The sequence below is a fragment of the Ambystoma mexicanum genome, chromosome 6q, assembly GCF_040938575.1.
Source record: "Ambystoma mexicanum isolate Mex_15411 chromosome 6q, UKY_AmexF1_1, whole genome shotgun sequence".
Lineage (NCBI taxonomy): Eukaryota > Metazoa > Chordata > Amphibia > Caudata > Ambystomatidae > Ambystoma > Ambystoma mexicanum.
The window spans coordinates 1,310,664,623-1,310,681,310 of record NC_090937.1 but is presented as its reverse complement, the minus strand read 5'-3'; positions in this window follow the sequence as shown (position 1 = coordinate 1,310,681,310).

Sequence of the window (16,688 nt, the reverse complement as noted above, 5' to 3'; positions counted from 1 at the left end):
AAAATCTCAGCAGCATTTACGTAAAATAATGACATATGAGTTATTCTACCAAAATGCTGCTGAGAACACATGTGTATATAAACACTTTCACACACACCTACGTAAGTAGCTACAATCTTGCACTACACAACGTTGAAGCCGCTTGCATATGTATATGTGAAAGTGTTCAAATACACCCGTGTTCATATACACCCATATTTTGGTGTATATGAACAGCATCCTATACAGCAAAGCAAGCAGCTTCAAAGCTTCTTGCTTTGATGTATGTGAAAGTGTACACATACACACGTGCAGGCAGCTCTACAGTAATTACAACCCGATTGGCAGGCTATAATCAATCTGCGGCCTCTACCAGTTAGTATAGCCTGCAAATTGACCAATCAACTTTGCTAAACACCCGCTAGGGTGTTCCAATACAGAGTACATGTGTCACAACATGCACCTGCGCTAGTGCGTTTCATAAGAGTGAAGGGATGAAAATCTGAACATACATGCCAGGTCACTTTGACATTGCAGCAGTGAGTAGGCATGTAGAACGATGTAACATGGCTCAGAAGTGGGTGGGTGCAGTGCAGAACATGTGTACGTTACCAACAATCTACAACAAGTATGTTTTGATGTCAATCACTAAACATGACGCAGTGTAAGGTTAAGTTCAGCCATCATATGCAATGTGCATGCACTGGGTTACATGGCTACAGTTAATCCCCCCCTTAATGAAAATGCAGGGAGGCATTGCATGGCAATGAAAGGTTGACCAGAGAACTGTGTATTGGCAGACAGTGTTGGCTATCATCAATTGCATCATCTCAGTCAACTGACACCACAGCAGATGAGAACGGGACAGTAAGCAGGGCACATGATGAACCCTCAGTAGTACACCCATTCATGTAGAAGGCAGTACACCAGTTGAACAGAGTCAGGGGGCCTGCAACAGGGGGAAGCCTGTGCCCCACACAGACAATGACACCTTAAACATGTGCGTGATGCAGGACTGAGCCAGAGTGAGCATGGAATGGATGACCAAATGCCATGATACGTATGTAATCCTGGACACGTACTACAATGATCATCCTGCCAAGTACACATAGGGGCATGCATGGAATGCACATGGAGCATGAATGGGCACTCATGTCCCCGGGGAGTATCTGCCCTCTGCACAGTCCGAGTGAGACACCCTGCATCAAGGACCAAGGATGTACCCCACAGTATGTGTCTGACAGGTTCGCAGGGGGAAGTGTGCATGCACACAGGAGCGTGGAACAGGCCATTGTAGTAGTCCAACATGTTACCCACCAGTGCCATGGTTAAATTGAGGTGCAGGAGGGCGGAGGGGCAAGGAAGCATGCCCGCGTGGAGTACCCGCTTGCAGGCTGAACACGCATGGACGTCACTCATGCGATGACATAGTCCGAGTGCTGAGTGGATAGACACCACAGGCTACATTCAGACAGGTCAGTGAGCTGGAACATGGACTTAAGGGGCAGCCGGGTGACTAGCATGTGAGTATGGGGCATGTGTGGTGATGAGGACAGTCCCCGTCTGCTTCACATGTCCAGCATGCATCACAACAGGCACGCATTAGTGAAGCATTGCATGACTCGCACATGAGAACCATGTACACATAGCATGCAGTGGCAGTCAAGCACAACACATCACAAAAGAAAACCACCCATGGGCTGAACACACACGCGACAACACTCACTGGACGGGGCATCATAATCCTGCATCTCTCCCACTCCTACGATCAATTGTGTTGGTATGAAGTCTGCAGCGATCACCTCGTGCGGAGTGAGTTCTTCCTCCTCAGGTGGTGGTCCACTGTCAGTCACCTAAGTCATGGCATAATTGGAGGCATCCTTTTGCTTAGCACAGCAATGGAGGTCATCCCAGTGCTTTTTGCAGTCCTGAGCTGTGCGCACCTCATATCCGAATGCACTAACACCATCCGCAACATGCTTCCAGTGTTGCCAACGCTGGGCAGGCGTAGTATGGCAATTTGGGCCCACTAGCATATTGCGTTCGTGTTACGACACGTGTCCCACAAGGAAGTACAAAAGGGCTTCTTCCTCGACGTGCCGGAGGCTGGAGCGATGTCTGGGGTCCCAGCCACTTGCGCAGGAGCAACCTTCCTCCTCTTGGGCAGTGGTATGGACCCTGACTGGCAAATGCCGCCCTGATCAGTATGGGCAGTGGCGCTGGTGGACTGGACCAAGGGAGTTGCAGGTGAAACTAGGACGGAAGCCCTGACTTGCGTCAGTGGCTGCTGGGTGCTCTTGACTGGACCCAGCGCAGCAACAGCCGCTGTGCCAAGATCTGTGACCGAGTTGTTCTGGCTGGCAGACTCAGAGCCGGGGTAGTGTTGGCTGCATCTGCCAATGCAGTTGCCAACACCCGGCTGCTTGGGGCAGCACATGACAACACTGCCCCACGGACATGTGCCTTGGTCAGAGCATCCCTGGCGAACATGGCTTGTGCCTCCTGACCACCTGGAATTCTGCCTGGGAGTCCTCAGGTGCCAACGCATCATGCGCTGGCTGACCCTGAGCCTGGGTGATAGTCGCCACAGCTGCACCTGCAGCTACCACTACTGTTGGGCCAGTGGCAGTAGATGAAACTGACTGCCGGGTCACATGGGCGTCAGTGTCAGATGCAAAACCTGCATCTCCCGGAGCCAGAGGGGGTTGTGGCATGACTGCACCAAGACGTCGCAGAACATCCTGCCGAAGTGGCACACTCCTGCCTCTTCCCCCTCTGCAGCCACCCTGGCCACCCTGGACTCCCCCTACTCCTTGGTCACCCCGGCCATGTCCCGGACCACGCCCACCACATGGAGGACACCCAACTGAGGCGCCCCTCACCTTTCGGGGCCTCCCAACCATGGCACGGGTGTACACAACAATTGTCCTGGGCAATTGGGGTGAAGGGTGTGGGGTATGTGATGTAAATAGCACCCCTGTGCTCCTGCAAGGCTCTATGTGACCCCTGTGAGAAAATGACGGGTCACAGAATGCTCAGGCACCCCAAATCTGCAATAAAACCATGCACGCAACCCCCGATAGCCCACGTGTGTGGAATTAACCTCCTGCAGTATGTGGTGGCACCCAGGGACACAAAAAACACGTACACGTGGGACACACAGGCTACTATGACCTCAAAAATGGGTAAGCGAAACACAGGGGGATCCGCAGTGGGAAAAATAGCATGCGTGACTCACTGACTAGCGTGTGAAAGAATAACACGCGCAGGCAAGACCCCCACCAAAAGAAGAGGTACGTCCTCGATCCGCTGTGAAGTGATGGCATGTGAAACAACCAGAAGTAGCAACACACGCCTTCGGTCTCCACGAAAAGCACATACATCGAACTGCTGGGCCATGCTCACCTTAAACCCGTGCCGAGGGAAACACCCGCGTGCGTCACGTCACTTACGCGCTTAGGCCCTTTCCTCGGATTACACGCATTTACACGCGGACGTGCTGTTTTTGCACGAGCGGATTCACTCTGCACCTGTGCCAAGGGAAAGCCCACGCATATCCCGTCACTTACGCGCTTGCGCGCTAAGGCCCTTTCCTCGAATTACACACTGACGTGCTGTTTTTTCACATGCTAAATCACTTTGCATTGAGCTGGCCACGCAACAACAAATGGAATACCACGCTCCTGCCCAGAAGGGCATTTTCCTGCCCCCCAGAGCCCTGACCAGCCTCCAACGAGCCATCTGCTGCTGCCTGCCTGCCTACTGCCCACGTGCCCTGCTATTTGGTGCCTCCACATCAGCCATCTACAGGGGTCCAGTTGCTGCGACCACCTCTGCTGGAACAAAAGACTCTCGACTGCTGTTCCATCGCTTCACAGCCCAGCCCCAGGACCCAGTTGCCCACCCACACCTGCCTCAGCGGTTGCCATGTCAGGGCAAACACCATCTGAGACCACTGGCAACCCCCAGCCAGAGAGGCAGAAGGCTGTCAGCTTCTCAGCCACTGAAGTTGGCATCCTGGTGGAGCAAGTCCTGGGGCATTATGATGCCCTCTTCAGACGACCGTGCCCCGACAAGGATAGATGGAAGAGGACCTGGCCAGACATCATGGTTGCCATCAACGTGGAGGGGGTGGCAACCCGTGACTTGAAACACATCCAGAAGTGCAAGGAGGACTTCAGATCCAGGACCCTCATGTAGGCCTTGTGCCTCTTGCGTGCATTGGATGCAGGGGGGCGCCAGGTCCAACATACCATCAACCAGATGAAGGTCCTGGAACGCATCAACCCAGTGCTTCACCACAAGGCCCTAGAGAGTCAGACCCGTCTGGAGTCGAGCGGTGAGTGTCTGGGCTATCCCTTTCCACACAGTGCATGTTGAGGTGTGGCAGGAGGGTGCAGCTTGGACATGTGTCTGACATGGCCCATGTATTGATGTGTGTGTGCAGGGACATGGCCGTGCTGCATGTGAGTCCAGTCATGTGTGATGCACATCAATGGTGTATGTGTTCCAGTGTACATGTGTGTGTGTCTGTTTGGCATGTGTGTGACTGTGAGACGCCATGGAGGCATATTTCCCGGACATCTGTGGACCTGATTGGCATATGTGACATAGTTGCAGATGATTGCACTGTGATAGGTGGTGGAGATGTACAGATGCGTGTCTGTCTGGTGGCGTGTGCGCATGTGATTGGCACTCCCCATGTTGTTTGTGACATCATGCCAAACTTTGGATGTTCATGCAGTTATGTGTCTATGGATGCCAGTGCCTGTTGCACGATACTAGTCTATTTGTGCATGTGTGTGGGTTCAAATGATGTGAGTGTTGGGGAGTGTAATGCCATCTGTAATATCTGCCACTGCCACTCATGTGCAACTGACATGTGTGTATCAGACCATTGTACAGTGCCCTGATGCGTGTGTTCTATCTCTCCCTGTCTGCAGCGACGACTGATGAAGAGGGCGGAGATGGTGCTGTGGAGCACAACGGCATGGATTCCACTGCCAGCTGGAGATGCAAGGCCCAACTCCTCTACCAGGTAATCATATCTTCCGGGAGTGAAGAGTCTGGTGTCACGTCCATGGCCGCAGCTGCCGAGGGAAGGTCCAAGAGTCAGAGGTTGGAGATGGACTCCTCGGCAGCAGAAGGGGCAGATGAGCCGCCACAGGGGCCTATGGAGGAAGACAGCACAGAGTCATCCATGTTGGTGTGGGGTTTGGTTGAGGAAGAGGCCGTGACAGCCCCATGCATAGGGCCTGGAAGGGGTGATTCCACTGGTGCTAGTGGTGCAGTCCAGTGGCAGGGACAGGATGCAGCACATGCCGCCGCGGAGGTGCCTGTGTGTAATCCTGTCCCTGATCCTGTGACTGAATCATCCGACACCAGCAGGGATGCCTTCGTCCAGACCCGTTTTCATGGAGGGGATGCACGAAGAACAACTGGCCTTCCTCTCCCTGCGGACGTGGCAATCCATGACCGGATTGAGCTTGTCCTAGCTGGGTTGGCGTTGCGCGCATGTGGTATTTGGGATGACGTGCAGGGTTCTCGTCAGGACAATGCACGTCATTTCGAATAGCTGTTTGGGCACATCGACCGACTAGGACAGGTCGTCCGCGCTGGGTTCATCCGTGTGCTGGAGGGTCTTGCAACCCCCTCCTCAACTGAACCCCCTATGTGCCAGTCATCCTCCCTGCCGTCTTCCCACCCAAGTATCACATGGGCCTCCTGTGGAGCTGCCCCTGAGCCAGCGGCCAGGCTGGTAGAGAACACATCCCTGCCAGTCGGGAGTCGGAGGTCCAGCAGGTGTGACCACCCCACCAACTGGACCCCAGCAAATGGAAGATGTGCAGGCATCAACAAGCATGGCACGTGCACAACGGCGCCAGGGATTCCATCAGCTTGGAGGCCGTCGTGGTGCCAGAGGCAGTTGCATTGGAGGCAGCGCAGCAGGCTCAGCGTGGGAGGCATCATGGCTCGGGGCCATCAACATTGTGAGGGCAGGCATCGGCCGAGGGGCAGGAGGACCCAGGACTGGGAGTGTCTTCCGTGTGGCAGCGGTTGGGCCAGCAGATAGATGCGGAGCGGCGGCGGGCAGAGAGGACACGGCTCAGGATGGCCATGGTGGAGACTCCATGAACCGGGCTTTGAGGCGGGCTGAGCGCCTCGAGGAAACTCGCAGGGACTTTGTGGATATGATGGCTGCATCCCTGCGAGACCTCAAGGCCAGGGAACAGGCCCGCCTCCGGATGATCGACGTGGAGTTTGATGATGCCCTGGCCTGGAACATCACCAAGTGAGCCATGGGACTGGACCGCCGTCTTTGTACATAGTTCTTTAGACATAGGTTTCCTTTTATTTTTTTATTTTTTGGAGTGACTGGACTTTGCTCTGCCTTTTTGTACATAGTTCGGTTTTGTATTGTTTTTTGTATAGGTTTACTTTCTTCTGGGGATCATGGACCCTTGTGACTTCCTTTGTCAATAGGTGCAGACATGTACATACTTTCTTTCTTTTGGACCCATGGAGTAATCTTTTTGTTTATTTTGACCTTTGGATTTAGTTTCTTGGACATTGTCGATGGACCACTTTTCATTTGCCTTTTCATGGATATCACTTTTTGCTTTGATTTGATTTTTTTTTCATACTGACCCTGAATAATTTTCATTTTCATGTGTGCTTTTGGTTTTGAGTTTGCATGTTACATTTAATAATTTTGTTGGGATCTATATTATTTGTGTGGTTTCATGCATTTCTCTATGAGCATTGGCTCAGTCATGTGTTGCCACTGTGTAGCTCTGTAAGACATTTATTCATGGGCATGCTGTTTCTTTTCAGACTCTCATGGCATGGGTAATTTACAAGGGAGTGGGTGCAGTGGATTGGTGCGTGTCTGAACTGGGGTGTCGGGGGGGTGGAATTTGGGTTGGCATTAGGGCCATGGGTCTGTATTATTATGGTGTTTGTGGGGACATGTGTTGGGGCCTGCTGGCAGGTTGCTGTCAATGGGGGTGGGGCGTGGGGAAATGTGTCGGGGCCTGCCAGCAGGTGCCTGTCACTGGTGGGGGGGACATGTGTCGGGGCCTGCTGGCAGGTGCATATCACTGGTGTGGGAGACATGTGTCAGGGCCTGCTGGCAGGTTGCCATCAATGGGGGTGGGATGGGGGGACATGTGTCAGGGCCTGCTGGCAGGTGCCCGTCACTGGTGGGGGGGACATGTGTTGGGGCTCACAAGTGCATGGTGCCATGTGGGTTGCCTGCGGGTCATGCCTAGGGGCGATGGGCTGCCTGCGGGGCATGCCCAAGGGGCGTAGGGGGGTCCCCTGTGGTGTGGGCTGCCTGTGGGGCATGGGGAGGGCACACCCAGGAGGGCCCGCACTGCCAATTGGCGTGTAAAGCACACTTGCATACCCCAGAATCCTCATACCCCGCTCGCGCCAGCCCAATCGCGTGTAAAATTCCCTGCTCAACCCTCGGAATACACGTACCCCGCTTGCACCAGCCCAATCAGGTGTAAAACTCCTCGCCCACCTCCGAAATATCCATACCCCGCTTGCGCCAGCCGAATCGCGTGTAAAACTCCAATACACATACCCCGTTCGCGCCAGCGAAATCGCGTGAACTACGCACTCGCGTACCCCCATATTCGCACCGTGTGGTGAGGAGCCACATGCACCCCCTGCAGGCTGCCCACACCACAGGGTAGCCCCCTACCATGCCCTAACAACCCCTGGCCATGCCCCACAGCCAGCCCACACCACAGGGAGGACTTTTTCCATGCAATTTGCCTGGCGCGAGCGAGGTACGCTTATTCCGAGGGGTGCGCAGGGAGTTTTACACACGATTGGGCTGGCGTGAGCGGGGTATGCGTATTCTGAGGGGTGCACAGGGAGTTTTACAAGTGATTGGCCTGGCGCGAGCAGGGTACTAGTGTTTTCCGAGGGGTGAGCAGGGAGTTTTACATTTGATTGTGCCGGCGCGAGCGGGGTACGCGTATTCCGAGGGGTGCGCAGGGAGTTTTACACGTGATTGGGCTGGCGCAAGCAGGGTACGCATATTCTGAGGGGTGCGCAGGGAGTTTTACACGTGATTGGCCTGGCGCGGGCAGGTTACGCTTATTTCGAGGGGTGCGCAGGGAGTTTTACACGTGATTGGCCTGATGCGAGTGGGGTACGCTTATTCCGAGGGGTGCGCAGGGAGTTTTACACACGATTGGGCTGGCGCGAGAGGGGTACGCGTATTCCAAGGGGTGCACAAGGAGTTTTACACGGGATTGGGTTGTGGCATGAGGGCTGAGTGGCATTTTTTTGCGCAATTTTGTTGTTGGGGGGCTGTATGCTGGTCCACTGGTCTTTATGTCATGTAGGGGATTTGTTCGGGTGTTTTTGGCACGTGGGGCAGGGTTGGGGGCGTAACTGGCGCTGCTGCAGGGTTGCTGCGCCACGGTTATGGATGTTTAAATCCATGAATATGCTCTGCGTCAAAATGGGTTTTGACGCACGTGGCTGGCGCACCACTTCTGCGCTTCATTCCATGAATTACCCTGTAAATGTTTTTACACATGCATTTTTCCTTTCTGTATTAAGTATATCTTTTTTATAAATAAAATATTTTTACAATTCATAAACTGGTCTTGTTTTTTATTATGCAGTCCTATTTACAATATGCATTATCACTTTTAAAAGTTTATTTAGTTCATACGTATAATGCTATGTCGTGCTTGGGGCCATTAACTTTTAGAGAGTCTGGTTTTATTTGCGCTGTAGAATTCTGTTGTTTTCAAATGTTTTTATTTTCACATGCGTGCGTATAAATTCTTGACATCTTTATGTCATCATATATTTCTGCCAGTTTTATACAGGCTGTGTTTGCCCTCCGTAACCCATTCAACATAGAAAGACACAACCAGGTTTTATAAAACAACATATTTTTATTAATATTTAAAACATGTATTTTTATTCAGATTGTATTCACATTAAATAATTCAAGTTATCACATGTTGCACAACTATCTTCTTGGATACACATTTTGATGTATCATCAATTATTTAATAAGCAATTTGTCTTTCACCAAGTCAATAAGCAAACATACATAATAGAGACGGTCGACAAAAATTCAGAAATTTCCCTGGCAAACAACCAATGTCCTTTAGCGCACCAAAAACATTGTTGCAGGTTGGTCACATTTATTTGCAATGAGGGTGCGACTGGCAACCTTAAATCACAGTGACCTCTTTGTGATGTTTTTGCCAGTAGTTGTCCATTAATGGTGTTTGATGTTGCCGCATATGTTTGCAATGCATAAAAGATTGTTACATTTCCTTTTGTATATTGTCGTTGGTGCTTCCAGATAACACAGCAGCCTTGGACATATATTAAACAGGTGTTCTTTAAGTAGATCCAGCAATAATCGCTGTACACATCCAGTGGCTGGTTTCATATTTAATTGATCACTTTTCAGTAGATGTTCATTTTTCTTCCTGCAAATACATATGAAAACATCTATAGGTTCCGTCCTCATGTCAGTTTACAGGGTTCCATGCACATTGCTCTACCATACTGTTTTTGATATACTTTATGCCCCCCTTTAAAAACAGTTTTCTCGATAATGCTTCTAACACACATTGGGCAGCCCTGTCTAAATTGCTTCATTTTCAAAAGGGGGGTTAATCACGTTTGTATATCCCACAGTGTTTTAGATACACATCGCTCCACCCCAGGGCCAGGCCTTAGCCTCAAGCGCATCATTTCTACAAGGTGGTTAGAGCTCAGCATGTGACATATTTTAGGTAGTGAATTATCCATGTAAGCTTTTTTCAAACATTCATGAGCATGCTGTCGGGGATCATCAATTTTGTGCCCTGAGCACCATCTGCAAATGTTTTAAACATGTTTTCACAACAACGGCCGTAAAACCTTCGATAGCCAGAATATCGATCCAGGTCACAGTCGCTATAAGAGTATAATTTTTTACACTATCACTTTTCATTAGCGAAACATAGGCCTTAGACAGGACCTTTTCAGAAGCACCTGAGTTTTTTATCTGCTTTGAAAAGTAAACACATTAAATATTGATGGTCTCTGCTACATCCTCGCTGTCCTTAGCACTGTCCACTTTATAGGTTAAAGGCTGTAAACAAAACAAATATGCATGGTTTTATCTATGGCTACTTCTTACGCCCGACAAAATACACACGCTTGCTTTAAAACATACTTACCGGATAGCATGACCCCACTGTTTTTTCTGATGGGGCAATGGGGCATAATCCATCTCTGGTGTTGTCACCATGTCCACCTGCAAAACCATAGATTCATATCCACTGTCTTCAGTGCCCGCTTCGCTCGCTGTTGGTTGCACTATAATCGCATTATCGCCATTCCAGGTCACCATTACCAGATTATCTACTGTTATGGGCACATGCTCCTTAATGTTTTGAATGCAATCTCCAACAGACTCCCCATAGCCGTAACAGTAATTGGTGGCTTGCTTTCAGCAGAAAGTGCAGCCATGTTTTCACAGAGCTCCCCGGTCTCAGTATCCGTCAACACGGCCTAATCAATCTCCAGATCATTATCCATAAAACAATATGGGGTATAACTATCCTCGGAACACCCAGGACTCCCTGGAGGGGTTTTCCCCTCATCACAGCTGGAGCTGTTCATAATTCTCGTTTTCTGAATAGCCCTTGATTTGCTCAAAAAGTGCCCTGTTTTGCATCCTGCCGCAAAAAGCCATTTATCTGGGGTATAAAGCCCACCCCCGACGACATCACGGCATTATACCGGCCCTTTCAATCAATTTTATATCAAGCATTTTTAAAATGGCTGCCACCTTTATATAAAAATAATATAAAATATATATAAAGTTTATATAAACATTATTTAGGTTCTTATCAAAATCCCTGCCCACTTTATATAAAACTAATAAAGTTTATATAAACATTATTTAGGGTGTATCAAAATCCCTGCCTGCTTTATATAGAATTATTCAAAGTTTATATAAAATGATGAACATTAATGTTCTGATCAAAATCCCTGGCAGCTTTATATAAAATTATTGAAAGTTTATATAAAATTATTCAGAGACATCAAAATCCCTGCCAGCTTTATATAAAATGATGAGGTCATAACATAAAGGCCACAACCCACTCCTGCGTCATCAAAGCGTCACCAACACCTAACACTAGTCGGCTAACTCCTCACAACTCACTATGCCCTCGACCAAACAACATTTATATTAAAATCATTTTTACATCAAGTTTAGATTCACTTTATATCAGAACATATCAAAACACACAAACACACTTTACAGCCGTTTATATAAAGCTGATATAAATTTGATATCGATTTGATATCTTTTTTATATCATTTTTATATTAAATTGATATCAAACATCATATCAAAGGGGCGGGACTAAAGACACCAAGGGGCGTGCCCACCTGTCCAAATGTTATCTCTGTAAAAAGGGGGTCCCCATCTACTACTAACAACTGTCTTTTCTGCCAGCCGATTATCGACTTCGGCTTTAATTAATCTGACTACTGTGATTTCCTGCAATATGCAGGGTCACAATCACCTTTTTAGCAGAGAAGGCTTACTCAGGAACATCAATACCATCAGCATTGCGGCCCTACAGGAAACTTGGCTTACTGATGAAACTCAGCTGGACGGCAGATACACCATTCAATGTTCAGCAAAAAAATTGAACTGGGGAAGTCCCAAAAGCGTGCGGGGGTGTTGAATAGTGTCAAAATATGCTCTAACTTGAACGACTTAAAAATATCTGGGGACTAACTTTTGGATGACATTCTCGCCTGGTGTACTTCTGAGAACCGATTATTGACCCTGCTCATGATGACGATTTATGACCCACCTGGTAATACTCCTAATTTTCGATTTATGAGACAACTTGGTGGATTGCTGGAGATGTACTTGGGTGTGACAGTTGTATTGTGACAGGTGACTTTAATTGTAAGATCCCCAGGGATATGGCCCAAAATGAGAACCTACCCACTCCCATCCTTAAACAATCCACCTACAATAAAAGAGGCTTAGAGTGGGCCAAGGTGATGGGTTTTCATGGGTTGGTCATGCTGAATGGGTACTGTGCAGGCGATTCTCCCGGGAATTATACTAGATGTGCCCATAACAGCGCTACTACCATTGATTATATCTTCATGTCTCGCTCTCTGTATGAATCTGACACAATCTTGGCTGTCATTCCATGCGATCAAAGTGATAATTTTCCGCTAATTACACTGTTTGGTTTGGATTCACCAGATCCTGGTTATGGAGAAAGAGGCACTGCTAACATCAACCTAGGTTAGAATAGAATCGGCAGGGACACCATGAATTAACAAAATAATAAATGCCAAACTAATTAAGTTAATGGCTGAAACTATGAGGCCGGAGTGGCTGACCTCATTGGCCAAGCTCATATACAGTGATTATGTAAACTTAAAGAATAGTAATTATCAAATGAATGAATTTGCTGAACACTGCGTTGAGACCAGTGCTGTGAAGAATTCAATAGAGACAGTTCTAAAGGGATATGATTTGATACAGAACAGTATTTAAAAAGCACTGGTTTCAATCAATGTAAATTCATCCTCTAGCATCAATTCTTATACTGTAAACAAGCATAGACAAGGTGTTAAGATCTGGTATTAGGATCTGCCTTCCCTTGTTGACACGTTCTTCCCTCTTGCTTTCAGATGTGTACCTGTCCCCCATGGTGTCTGTGTGTGTGAGGTCATCAATGGAATGTTAGTATGAGTGCTCGAATGTTTGGGTATGCTTGAGATCCTGAGTGTTTCACCTGAGGCAGTTAGCATGATGTAGCCTGGGTGGTGGGTGCTAGTGAGCTCCATTCCCGAGCTTCCTTCCCATCTCCATGATTAATGTACCTGATGCCACCTGATCTTGAAGACTAAGAATAAGCTTACCTAACCTACCTGCTGCCTCCAGTGTAACTTCAATCAAAACAACTGGCGATGAGATGGTCTGGAGACAGACCCAGGCAGAGGAGGAACTCAAAGAAGAGAGAGGTATCTGTAAGAGTGAGGAAGTAGATATTAGACTGCTGCGGAGGGTGCTGGAGCAAGGAGCTGAATTTGAGAGAAGGAAGAGGGGGACCCACTGCCCCCATTGAAGGCTGCCACCACCCAGGGCAATAGATTAAGGACAGTGCGTTGAGAGAGACTGTCTGCTGAGCTTAGGCAGGGTGCCTCAGTACCTCTAGAAGTGGATCCCAAAGAAGAACAGTATTCCTCCCACATGAACTGAATAGTGAGGATTCTAGTGGAGGTGAAGATATTGTACCTGACAGTGCAGAACATAGCGTGAGCGTACAGTCATCCCAGGACTTTGACATGAGCAAAAGATGCATCGCATTTGGATACCCAGCCACTCAGAGTTCAACAAGTAGACCAGGCACTATTAAAGTTATGGCCTCTGCAGTTGGTGTGGGGAGTTGAGAGGCACCAGGAAAAAGCGTATGGCAGACTTTGAATTAATGCGCAACCTATCATGCGTTTTGAGAGTTGCTGGCCATGAGGCAGAAATCCGGTCAAAATGTGTGATAAATCAGCTTATGGAGAGCGGGTCATTTTGGAAGCAAGGCATGGATGGCAGAGGAGGCACACTGACCTTGGACGTGCCGGTGATAGCAGCGACAGTTGGGGTCTCAGAGCTCCGTTGTCCTCAAGGACCTCCTCTGCTATGATGATGTAGTCAGGAGGCTGGTGATCAATTGGACTGGTGGGTACAAGTTCTGTGTTCGGCATAACCCTTTCTGTTTGTGGAGGGAGACGGAGAAATCAGAAGAAAGGCCAGTAGTACGTGCCTTGTCAAGTCCTCCTAGTGCCCAGATTCAAACTAGCCTCCATTGGAGGTTCCAGCTTCCCAGTTAAGGCAGCACAGTTATGGAACTCCCTACCCCTTGCACTCAGATCTGACCAAACCTTCAATAACTTCAGAAAGAACACCATAAAATGGCTTATTGAGAATGCGACATAGCGTATGTCACTTTATACGTAACGTCTTCTTATAATGTTTGTACTAACCTGCTTTTATTGTTTGATCGCCATAGATTTGACTGTTTAGCTACGCCTTATCTGCACTTGCACTTTGCCCTACCCTGCAGATTCGAAATGTCCACTATGCCTGTAACCTGTAACGTTAACTAATCTGTAACCTGTAAACGTTAACTAAGCTGTAAACCTCCTTGTTCTCTTGCGCCCTGCTACCCTAGGGTCTGGTGCGCACAATAAATAAATAAACAAACAAACAAACAAACGTCATTATTCAACTAAACGCCTGTTGCAAGGCTTATTAAGTATTCGGTGTATGGAGTATCTATGAATGCTTGGAAGATGAATTGCACAGCATGGCAAATACCGGAAATGCTGCAGTTATCTTCCATAGAGATGTGGTACACTTTTTATGTTAAGTACATTTTACTTTTCCATGGTGTGCACACTTCAACTTGTAGCTGTGCCAACGAAGATTTGTTGAAATGAATTGACTTCATTCTTCCATGTGGCAGGCTGCGCTGCCGCTCGACAAAGAAAAACAAAAAAGAGAAGAGACAGAAATCGTTTTACTAGGTTTGATCAATTGTTGAAAAGCCGTTGATTTCACACCATGGCCAACGCGATGTAAGCTGTTTTGATTATAATGCATTTTTCTTTTCGGTCAGCATTTTATGAAATGAAATACACTGTGATTGGGCTTCCTTGGCTCATATTAATGAGAAGCTGAGTGGATGAGTGCAATGCGAATGTGCTGTTGCAGACTTGTGCCTTTGTTCTTGGTTTGAATTGGAGGGAAGGATGGTTTGGGGAGGAGTGTTTGTGGCTTAAGCATTTTGAGGGATTGTCAGCATCTTTAAGTACACAAAATAACTTGGATTTTGAACCATGTCCTTTATAGGACCGTATTTCATTTTAAAGGTGTTTCTATGTGATCTGCTTGAGTGTTGTGTGCTGGTATTCAAGTTTTAAAATGCATTCGTATTTTGAAGCACTTACGTTGCATATGCAACAAGGACTTTTAGGTATTTATCAATTAATGTATAAGAGAATGTGGTCGTGCGGTTCTGTAAAGTGTAATATTGTTTGAGGCATTTTCAGGTGCTAAGTTCTGCAGAAGCAACAAAAACAGGATTTTAGCTCAACATGTTTTAGAGTAAATGCTGTTTATGCAATAGATTCTGACATATATAAGCGCAAGGATGGTAGCATGAAAAATGTTTGGGCTTTGCAGAATGTTAGTCCCTAAATGCAACTGTTTCTCAAGTGTTCATTTATTATTACACACTGTGTTTTTTTGCCATGGTGTGACAGTAATGGCTGGTGTGGGAGGGACGCCTCCTGTAATGGCTGGTGTGGGAGGGCTGCCGCCTGCAGGGTAGTTGGGTGATAAGTGTTCAGTCCTTTTGTTGGTATGAACATGCCTAGTATCCAGGATGTCAGCTGCGGCTGACTGGATTTCTGGTTGCCAGTATTCTGGTGAGAGTCAGGTGTGGACGGGTTTTGGTAACCTTATATTTTGTTTCCATTGTGGAAGGTTGCACCCATTGGATTTGAGAGTGTCGGATTATAGTGGTTGTCTAGTTGGATTTCAAGTGATTAGAGTGACCCATTTGACATTTTTACTTCTTTCAAAATGATTCTGTCACTGCTTTATCTTCTTTCAATTTGTTGCTGTAAGTGAGCCTAATCTGGTGTAGGTGACAATATTTTTTTCATCTGCTATCGTCACTGTGCAGATGGTTGTTGTGGGGTTTTCTCTTTTCTTTGGACATCAAGGGGTCTTGTGAGTCTGGCCACCTCACTGGGACAAATTGTGGATTTGCTGTTCCATGGGGGAACATATTAGATGGTCTGCACAGGGTGATTGTGCTTTGTCAGTAACTGCATGGGTGTGAGTATCAGTGTGTGTGTCGTCCAGTGAGTGCGGTTGTATATTGTGCGTCCAGCATCTGTTGGTAGTCACCGTCCATTTGAACTTAGTTATTGGGAAGTTAGTTTGGTTCCTGGCCTGATGTGGTAGGTTTCGACTGTGCCTGCTCTGGGGCAGTCAGTTCTCAAGGATGGCAGCCTTGAGTCTCACCTGTGGCAGGGGTGAGCAGAAGGAGCAGTGTGTTTTTGCTGATTTGGGATTTTTGCAATAGTAGTATTTGTGCCCATTGTGGGGCGGTCTGTTCTCAAAGGTGGCAGCTTTGAGGCTCTTCTGTGGCAGGGAAGAGCAGAAAGAGTCAGTTTCCGTGTGTTGGTTCAGTTGGTAGCATTGTGCTGAGGGTCCTACCCATGTTTGTTAGTTACGCCTTATTGGATAAATTAGTTCATGATTGCCATGCTGACACGGTATGAGTGTTGCTCTAATGTGTGTGTGTCTTGTTGGATGGTGAGTTGGACTTAGGAGGGCTGCTATATTTGTGTGTTGGAGGGGAAGGAGGTGTTAGGATCTGGTATCAGGGTCTGCCTTCCCTTGTTAGGACCTGCTCTTACCTTTTGCTTCCTGATGTGTCCCTGTCCCCCAGGGTGTCTGTGTGTGTGCAAGGTCATCAATGGAATGTTAGTATGAGTGCTGCAATGTTTGGGTATGCTTGAGATCCTGAGTGTTCCACCAGAGCCAGTTACCATGATGTAGCCTGGGTGATGGGAGCCAGTGGGCTCCATTCCCGAGCTTCCTTCTGATCTCCATGACTA